The following is a 7429-nucleotide window of genomic DNA, read 5'->3' as shown; positions in this document are numbered from 1 at the left end:
CAGTTACCAGTGACCGACATGAGACTCCAACAAGATGCGCTTCTGCTCAGGAAACTATTTATTCAGCACAGGAACAAAGTTGGCTTAGATCCAGAGACAGAGAGCTCCAAACAGAGGCAGGGTGATGGGTTTTGTGGGACAGAACCAGGGTGGAGTTTAAGGTCGGGGACTAATAGGGACAGAGCAAGGGAGAAACCCCAGGGGCACAGAACTAATCCGAACTCCCTAGACTGCCACCCCACGAGGGGTCAGGGGTGGATCAATTCCTCCTAGGCTCACCCATCCCCTGAGGCAGAGGAATGGAATTCCCTCTTCCCGGGTTTTAAAGCCACGCCTCTCACTTTAACAATGCTTATCTGAACCTAGATCTTTGCCTCCCTGGGCAGGGCGCACCTCACAATCAAGGTGTGGAACTGGTCATGGAGTCTGTCACAGAGTTCACTCATGAATGTGAAACATGCTACAATCAAGGGAGCCACGTGAGTAAAATCTCCTTGGAATAGAGGGCCGTGGCTGGTTTTCCCATATGATGAGGTCTGGCAAATTGACTATATTGGATCACTGCCATAAACACGACAAAGCCAAGAGCTACGTACTTATCATGGTGGAGGCAACCACTGGTTTGCTGGAAACATGCCCTTTATACCATGCCACTGCTCAAAACACCACTTAGGTCTTGAGAGGCACAGTTTATGGTGACATGGTATGCCAGAAAGAATGAAATCAGACAAAGAGTCTCATTTTTTAAATAACTTCTTAAAGTCTTGAGCAAAGAAACGTGCCATTGAGTGGATATATCACATCTCCCATTTCCCACAAGCCTCTGGAAAAATTGAGAGTTATAATGGAGTGCTAAAGACTATTTTAAGAGTGCTAGCCAATGGGGCATGGAAGCTTTGGGATACAAATTTAGCAGAAGCCACTTGGTGGGTTAACACCAGAGGGATCTCCTAACCACCCTGGTCCTGCCCAAGCAAAACCCCTACATACTGTGGGAGGAGATAAGGTTCCTGTACTATACACAGGGAAGTGGCTGGGCAAGTCTATGTAGATTTCTCCTTCCATGGGAAAAGGCAAACCCATTTGTGGGATTGCCTTTGCTCAAGGACCTGGGTGTACTTGGTGGGTAACACAAAAGGATGGGGAGACTTGGTGTGTGCCTCAAGGAGATTAAACCTTGCATGAAAAATAATCTGTAAATTGTATGTTGCAGGAAGTAAAGTAGCAGGAGTGACATGAACCAACGATGAGTGAATTTTACAAGGAGAGAGGAGAGTGAGATGATGACCCAGGCAGGGCCGGTGTTGGGGCCCAGTGATCAAGTGCGCTGCTTCTCCTGTCCTGAGCACCCATCTTGATGGAATGGAGCCCAAGTTATGGCCTCTTTTTGAACATCTGTAATAGTGGAGGAAGCCCATGAAATGGGAAAATAATAACTATCTGTGAAAGGATGGGGGACAGTAGTTAATGAAAATGTATACATCTATGTCTTGGGTATAAAGAGTGTTTAATGATGGAGTTTAAGTTGTGTTGGTAAGAAGGGATTTCAGTCATGACAAATAAATACAATGGAATAGTTAGAAGATATCTAGATATAGATATAGATGTATAAAAATCTGTGGGATCTGAGTATGATGCAAATGGTATGGAGTAAGGGGTGGAGATTGTATTGGGTGTGGCTGAGATGGAGTTCATTTTCTCCATAGCAGCTATCAGTGCCATGCTTTGTATTGGTAGCTAGAAAAGTGTTGATGACGCCCCAGTATTTTGGCTACCGCTGAGCAGTGTTGTCAATGCATGAATGCTGTCTCTCCATCATTCTGTCCCATCATCAGTAGGCTGGGGATGGGCAAAATCCTGGGAGAGGACACAACCAGCACAGCTGACCCAAATTGGCCAGAGGGATTGAATCAAAGGGTTAAAAGAACTTAGAAGCTAAGAATGTAGCTAGCAAGACAGAAGCAATATATTTTGATTAAGAGTTTATCAAGAGGAATAGAAACTATGTAGATGGTTAATTATTACCAGGTGGACCTAGTTAGAGCTAAGACAATATATTAATTGCTTGATTTAGATGTGTTTGTAGAAGGAGACAAGAAAGATGAGCCATTGTGAAGATAAAGAAACCATAGCTGCACCTGGGCCCAAGGACCAGCCAGAACCAGGATGGGGAGGTCTGGACTATGGCCAAGGGAGCAGAGAGCCTGCCAACAAGACAAAGGTGAAAAGTTTAACATGAGGAAGATGTCCCTGACTTCATCTCAGGAGACCACTGACTCATTTTGAAACCCACCCACCCATTTGGAGGAAAGAACTACGCAGGTGCGTAAAGACTTTAAGCTCATTTTAATACAAATGGGGGGTAGGCGGGGTTAGGCAATTCATATGTATAGGTGTAGTGAATAATTATATGAATATGTAAGATTTCTGTGGATAAAAGAGGGCAAGAGCCCCGTGGATTTTCCACATGCCTGTGGGAGATTTCTCCTGGGTGTGCCCAGCATTGTAATAAACATACCACTTTCTAACTTTAATTAGTTGGAGAGTCTTTGTCCATGAATCAGGGATATTTTGTACCATATGATGTCAGCTCAGATAGAAGAGCTAAGTAAAGGAGGAGGAAGGAGGCACATTTGTTATTCACAACATTTGCCTTTCAGAGCAACCGCTATGCATGCTGAAGTCCGGCTTCCCAGAAAGTGGCCATGAGGCACTTGCTGATGAAAATTAGAGGATAGAATTATTTTCTTTTTCCACTTTGCTTGTTCACCCAAAACCTTTCACTTTTGTTTTAGTAAACTGCCTTATCTCAACCTGTGAGATGTTTTCCATCTAATTTTGTCTCCCCTGTCTAGCTGAGAAGTAGGAGTGATGGTGCAGCTTGGTGGGTACCTGGCATCCAGCCAAGGTCAAGCCACCACAAATGCTTTTGATGCTGTCCAGGTGTCACAGGAGAAGGGTCAGAGATCACTCAGATCTGATCTAGCAGTTGGTTTATTTAGTTCTAGTCAGTAAATTTATGTACTGAATTTTTTTAATAAGTAGAGATGGATTTGCGGTCAATAGTCAGTGTCTTGGAGTGAGTTATTATGAATGCATATTCCGTGATCTGCTTTGTGCCCAAATATGGTTGCTGTGTCTTTAAGGCCCAGGGACTGGATGTGTGTGGGGCCAGGGTGGGGAAGCTTCTGTTGCTACACGAGCATTTTTAAACTCTTGCTGCTCAGGTTTTCTGTGGGTCGGTGCAGTGTGATTTTTTTTTTTTGCCTGGCTGGCTTGGGTTTTTTGGCCCAGTCAGGAAAAAAGCTTTCCTTGGCTTGGAGAAGCTGTAGTAGCGATCTTTGGACTTGCTTGAAGCAAACTGAGCAGCTGCTTTTTCAGAGATCAGAGACACTGCACTGTCAGGAACAGAGCGGCCCTACTCCAGTCTAAAGCCCTTGCGAGCTGAGCCGGGAGAGAAAAAACACTGAGACTTCAGCCCAGCTGCTTCACCTCTGCCATAACCATTCTGTTGTTCACTGCCGTGGGGAGGAGTTCAACACCAGATGAGGCACTGGGCTTTCATTTTGCTGGAACTGATCCATGATAGCTCCTGTTTTGCCTGAGAGGGAAGCCGGCGCAATCTTGTACTGCATGTTGTGAGCAGGTATTCCTCCGGGATTTTGGGTCTTTATTCCAATGTGTGGGGGCTGAGGTCTGACAGTTTAATACCTAGCAGTTATTTACTCTTTTCCCCTTGCCTTGTGGGAATTCTGTTTGCTAATAAACCATTTTTGGGTTTTTTCACTTTCATCTATTAGTATTCATTTCCTATTGGTGAAAAGGGATTGTTGAGAACCTTTTAGAGAAGATGACCCATTCCAGAGTGCTCTTACAAATTGTCTCAGAACTGAGACAGTAAGCTATTTGCTAGACTTAATGTCAGTACAGAATACAAAGATTATTGTGTAAGGTTACTATGCTTATGAAAAAAATGTCCCTTAGTAACCCATCAATGCCTGGTATCCAGTAAGGGATCTCTCAGCCTTGAGGGGTAACCTTGAGAGGCATTCCTACTCCAGGAGAGATCACTGCCGTGCAGCCAGATGCTATGGAGGGAGAGCTCAACGGACCCTGATGGCTGCACATATTGATAGCATCAAGTGGTTGACTTGTAGTCAGATTTTCTGCTGTGTTCATGCAGTTTTGGCCGCTTATCAGCCCAGCATCCAGCAAAAACAGTTTGTTGGCTTTGGTGCTGCATTCTCGACGATAGCCTCACACAGTAGGATTAACTTTGGATAGTCTTACTTGTTGAGCATCTGCCTGGACCAAAGTTCAGTTAGTTCTAACAGGAGGAGTGCATCTGTGACACAAGGTTTCCCCTAGCAATGACTCATGAGCTGTGAGGGCAGTAGTCAAGGGCATGAGGGCCCAGGGGGTGTTCTCCTCAGTCCTGCCCCTGAGGGGAAAGGGTGCTAATAATGCGAGTCAATAATTGGCTGCAGAACTGGTGCTGGCAACAGGCTTTTGGGATCTATGAGAAAGGGACCCTGTTTGTGCATCAGCATCTGCTTGGGAGAGAGGGGCTCCACCTCACTAAGCAGGGCAAAGGTATTTTTGCCAGTAGGGTAGCTGAACTCATTAGGAGGGCTTTAAACTATAACTGAGGGTGTGAGGAGGGAGAAATAGAGAGTAACCAACAGCTCTGTGTGGGAGTGATGGACAATGAGCAAAGGGCAGGGAAAGAGCTCTAGTACCTTGAAGTCCCCCTTAGTGTCCAAAGGTAGCGGTGGATGTCATAGCTGCAAGTGTGCCCAAGAGGAAGATCTCCTTGGAAAAGTAACTGTTACAAGAGGAGCTCAACAGGCAGCACAGTATCCTGGAACACAAGCAGGAGATCCATGTGTAGTATTGTACTGATGCTGTTTGGTTTTTGCTTTTTTTCTTTTATATGTTTCTCTGTATTCTTCACACATGTATTTGTAGCTCTGTAGCCTATTGTATTAGTAGCTAGTTTCCCTAGTACTTTTCCATGGCCTTTCCCTAGGCAGAAAGACAAAACAAATTCCAGAGCTCCAAGCCCTGGGGGGGGTACAAGGCCCCAGTGCTATCTTGGTTCTTCCTGGGAACCAAGGCTGAGAGCAACTCTTTGAGATACATTTTCATGGACAAAGTACAGCTAGTGCCAAGGCGGGGACTCCAGAGAAGGGGCTTGACCTGGGAGGGAATTGCATCACCACTTGTGCTCCTAATTGGTTCTTTTTATCACTTATGCTAATTTCCTAAAACCTATAAAAATGTAGTCATCCCTGGGGGCATGGGCTTTTGTGGACATCTTTCCATAGCTGCCCCTGAAGGCCTTCAAATAGAGGTCTGCTCTTATATTACCTCCTTACTAAAATTATCTCAAGTTTAATTTCCAGGTTGGGAAAAAGGCAACAGTACACTGTCTTAGGCTGAGTGACAGCCTGCCTTCAGGCTCTGCAAGAGGAAGGTAAGCCAGACTTCAACCTTGAGGTGACTGACACAACTAACTCCTGAGTTGAAGGAGACCAGACACTTGTCTGTGCTTGGGGTAGAAGGAAGAACCCTCTCCCATCTCCTGATGTGCCCCTACACAACAGACAGGATGCTCCAAGGTTGGAGACTAAAGAGTACATGAGTAATGGACAGGACCCAGGAAAAGCCAACTATGCAAAGCTGATCTAACCACTTGCCCACATTAAAACCACTGCGACTGATAGTAAAAAGTTTTAAAATCATAGAATTACATAAGGCTAAATTAATTTCAGCGAGATCTCCCCACGGAAGAAGACCCCAGTGACCCCGTCTCATCTGTTGGTAGCTATAACTCCCTTCTTCTCTCTCTTTTTACTTTGTTTTCTTTATCTCTCCCTCTCTCTCTCCCTCTCCTCTATCACATAACCCTTGTTGTTGGCACTAAAATAAAGGTGCATTATTGCTGTTGTGATTTAAACTGAAATCCCTTTGTGTCCTTTTTGCACTCTGAGATCAAACTAACTTCTCACGACTCCCACTCGTGTTAGCAAATCGTGATATTTAAACTGGAGTCACAGACAGGATTTCTGACAGACAGAAGGGGCTGCAGGTTTGTTGTGTAGTCTGTATTAGGGGAAGGACGTTTTGCTCCAGCTGCACCTAGCCCAACACTCCCAAAAGAGTGAGCGGTGTCTAGAAAGCAAGGGGGGGCGACTCGAATTTCCTGTAAACCGCACACGCCAAGGTGAAAAGCACCCCACACTCGCTTGAGGGCTCTGTCTGCAGAATTTCGCAAAAGATCTCTATACCCGACACTGGAAGTGCTGACCCAATGTTTGGGAAGCTGGAAAAGGCCGGAAGGTTACTTCTCCAAACAACTTGACAATGTGAGTGCCGGATGGCCTTCGTGCCTGCGGGCAGTTGCAGCCACTGTGATGCTGATACAAGAAGCTAAAAAAACTCACTATGGGTAGACACATAAATGTCTACGTGCCACATATGGTAACCACTGTTTTAGAACAAAAAGGGGGCCCATTGGCTATCTCCAAACAGGACGATGAAATTCCAGGTAATCCTGACTGAGCAGGATGATGTCGCACTAAAGACAACTAACCTTTTGAATCCAGCTTTGTTCCTAGGTATCACAACTGAAGAAGGCCCATTAGAGCATGACTGTAGAAGTAATAGAGTACACCTATTCAGCAAGAGAAGACCTGGAAGACATCCCACTAAAGCAACCAGAATGGGAGCTATTCTCAGATGGAAGCAGCTTCGTGGAGAATGGGACCAGATACGCTGGATATGTGGTAACAACAGTCAGTACTGTTGCTATATTTTATATATTAGTAAAGGCCTGTCTGCACAAACCAGCCTTTGACATAAGTCGTGATATTAAGGGCTAAAGTCCTTGAAACCTTCATGCAGAAGAGAGAGTAAAACAATATCCCTGTGTGTAAGAGAAAAAATGTAAACTGTGTGTGTTAGCCAATAGTAGCTTGCTCTGCCTGCAGACCCTGTAGAACCCTATAAAAGGTGTGCTAAAGATAGAAATAAACGGCATTCACAATTACTTCTGTGAAGACTGGTGAACAACTCGGCAGTCTTTCAATATTTGGCGCCCGAACAGGGACACCCCTGCGGGCAGAGGGGCTTTGGAGTCAGCGGAGTGGATCTGGGCATTAATCGTCGCGGGCTCGGATCGGCACCAGATAGGCAGCCTGAGCGCAGTGAGACGCGGAGCGGTTAGATGTGGAAGTAGGGCTGCTGGGGGGGGCCCAGGCAGGCAAGGGCGTTGTAGAAGGGTCACAACCTTCCCTCTTGCGGGTTGACGTCAGCATGGATGTGGAATTTGCGGCGGCAGATAAACTGCTTCTCTGCATCCTCGTTAAATGAGGTGAAGCAGCCCAGGAAAGGGACTTGGATATGCTCATTATATGGGCTAATTGTC

The 7429-nt window shown here is 45.7% G+C and overlaps 1 long non-coding RNA gene across 1 annotated transcript; it reads left to right on the top strand.

The window, feature by feature from the left end:
• The first annotated feature begins 381 nt into the window (after nt 1-381).
• LOC131591658 (uncharacterized) lies at nt 382-6935 on the top strand. The gene is made up of 5 exons (XR_009280431.1): nt 382-479; nt 1214-2322; nt 3382-3646; nt 5394-5476; nt 6609-6935. It is a non-coding gene; the product is annotated as an uncharacterized LOC131591658 (long non-coding RNA).
• The last annotated feature ends 494 nt before the right edge of the window (nt 6936-7429 follow it).

Source organism: Poecile atricapillus, chromosome W, assembly GCF_030490865.1.
Source record: "Poecile atricapillus isolate bPoeAtr1 chromosome W, bPoeAtr1.hap1, whole genome shotgun sequence".
NCBI lineage: Eukaryota > Metazoa > Chordata > Aves > Passeriformes > Paridae > Poecile > Poecile atricapillus.
Note: the sequence above shows the minus strand (reverse complement) of the source record. Positions and strands in the feature narration are given on the sequence as shown.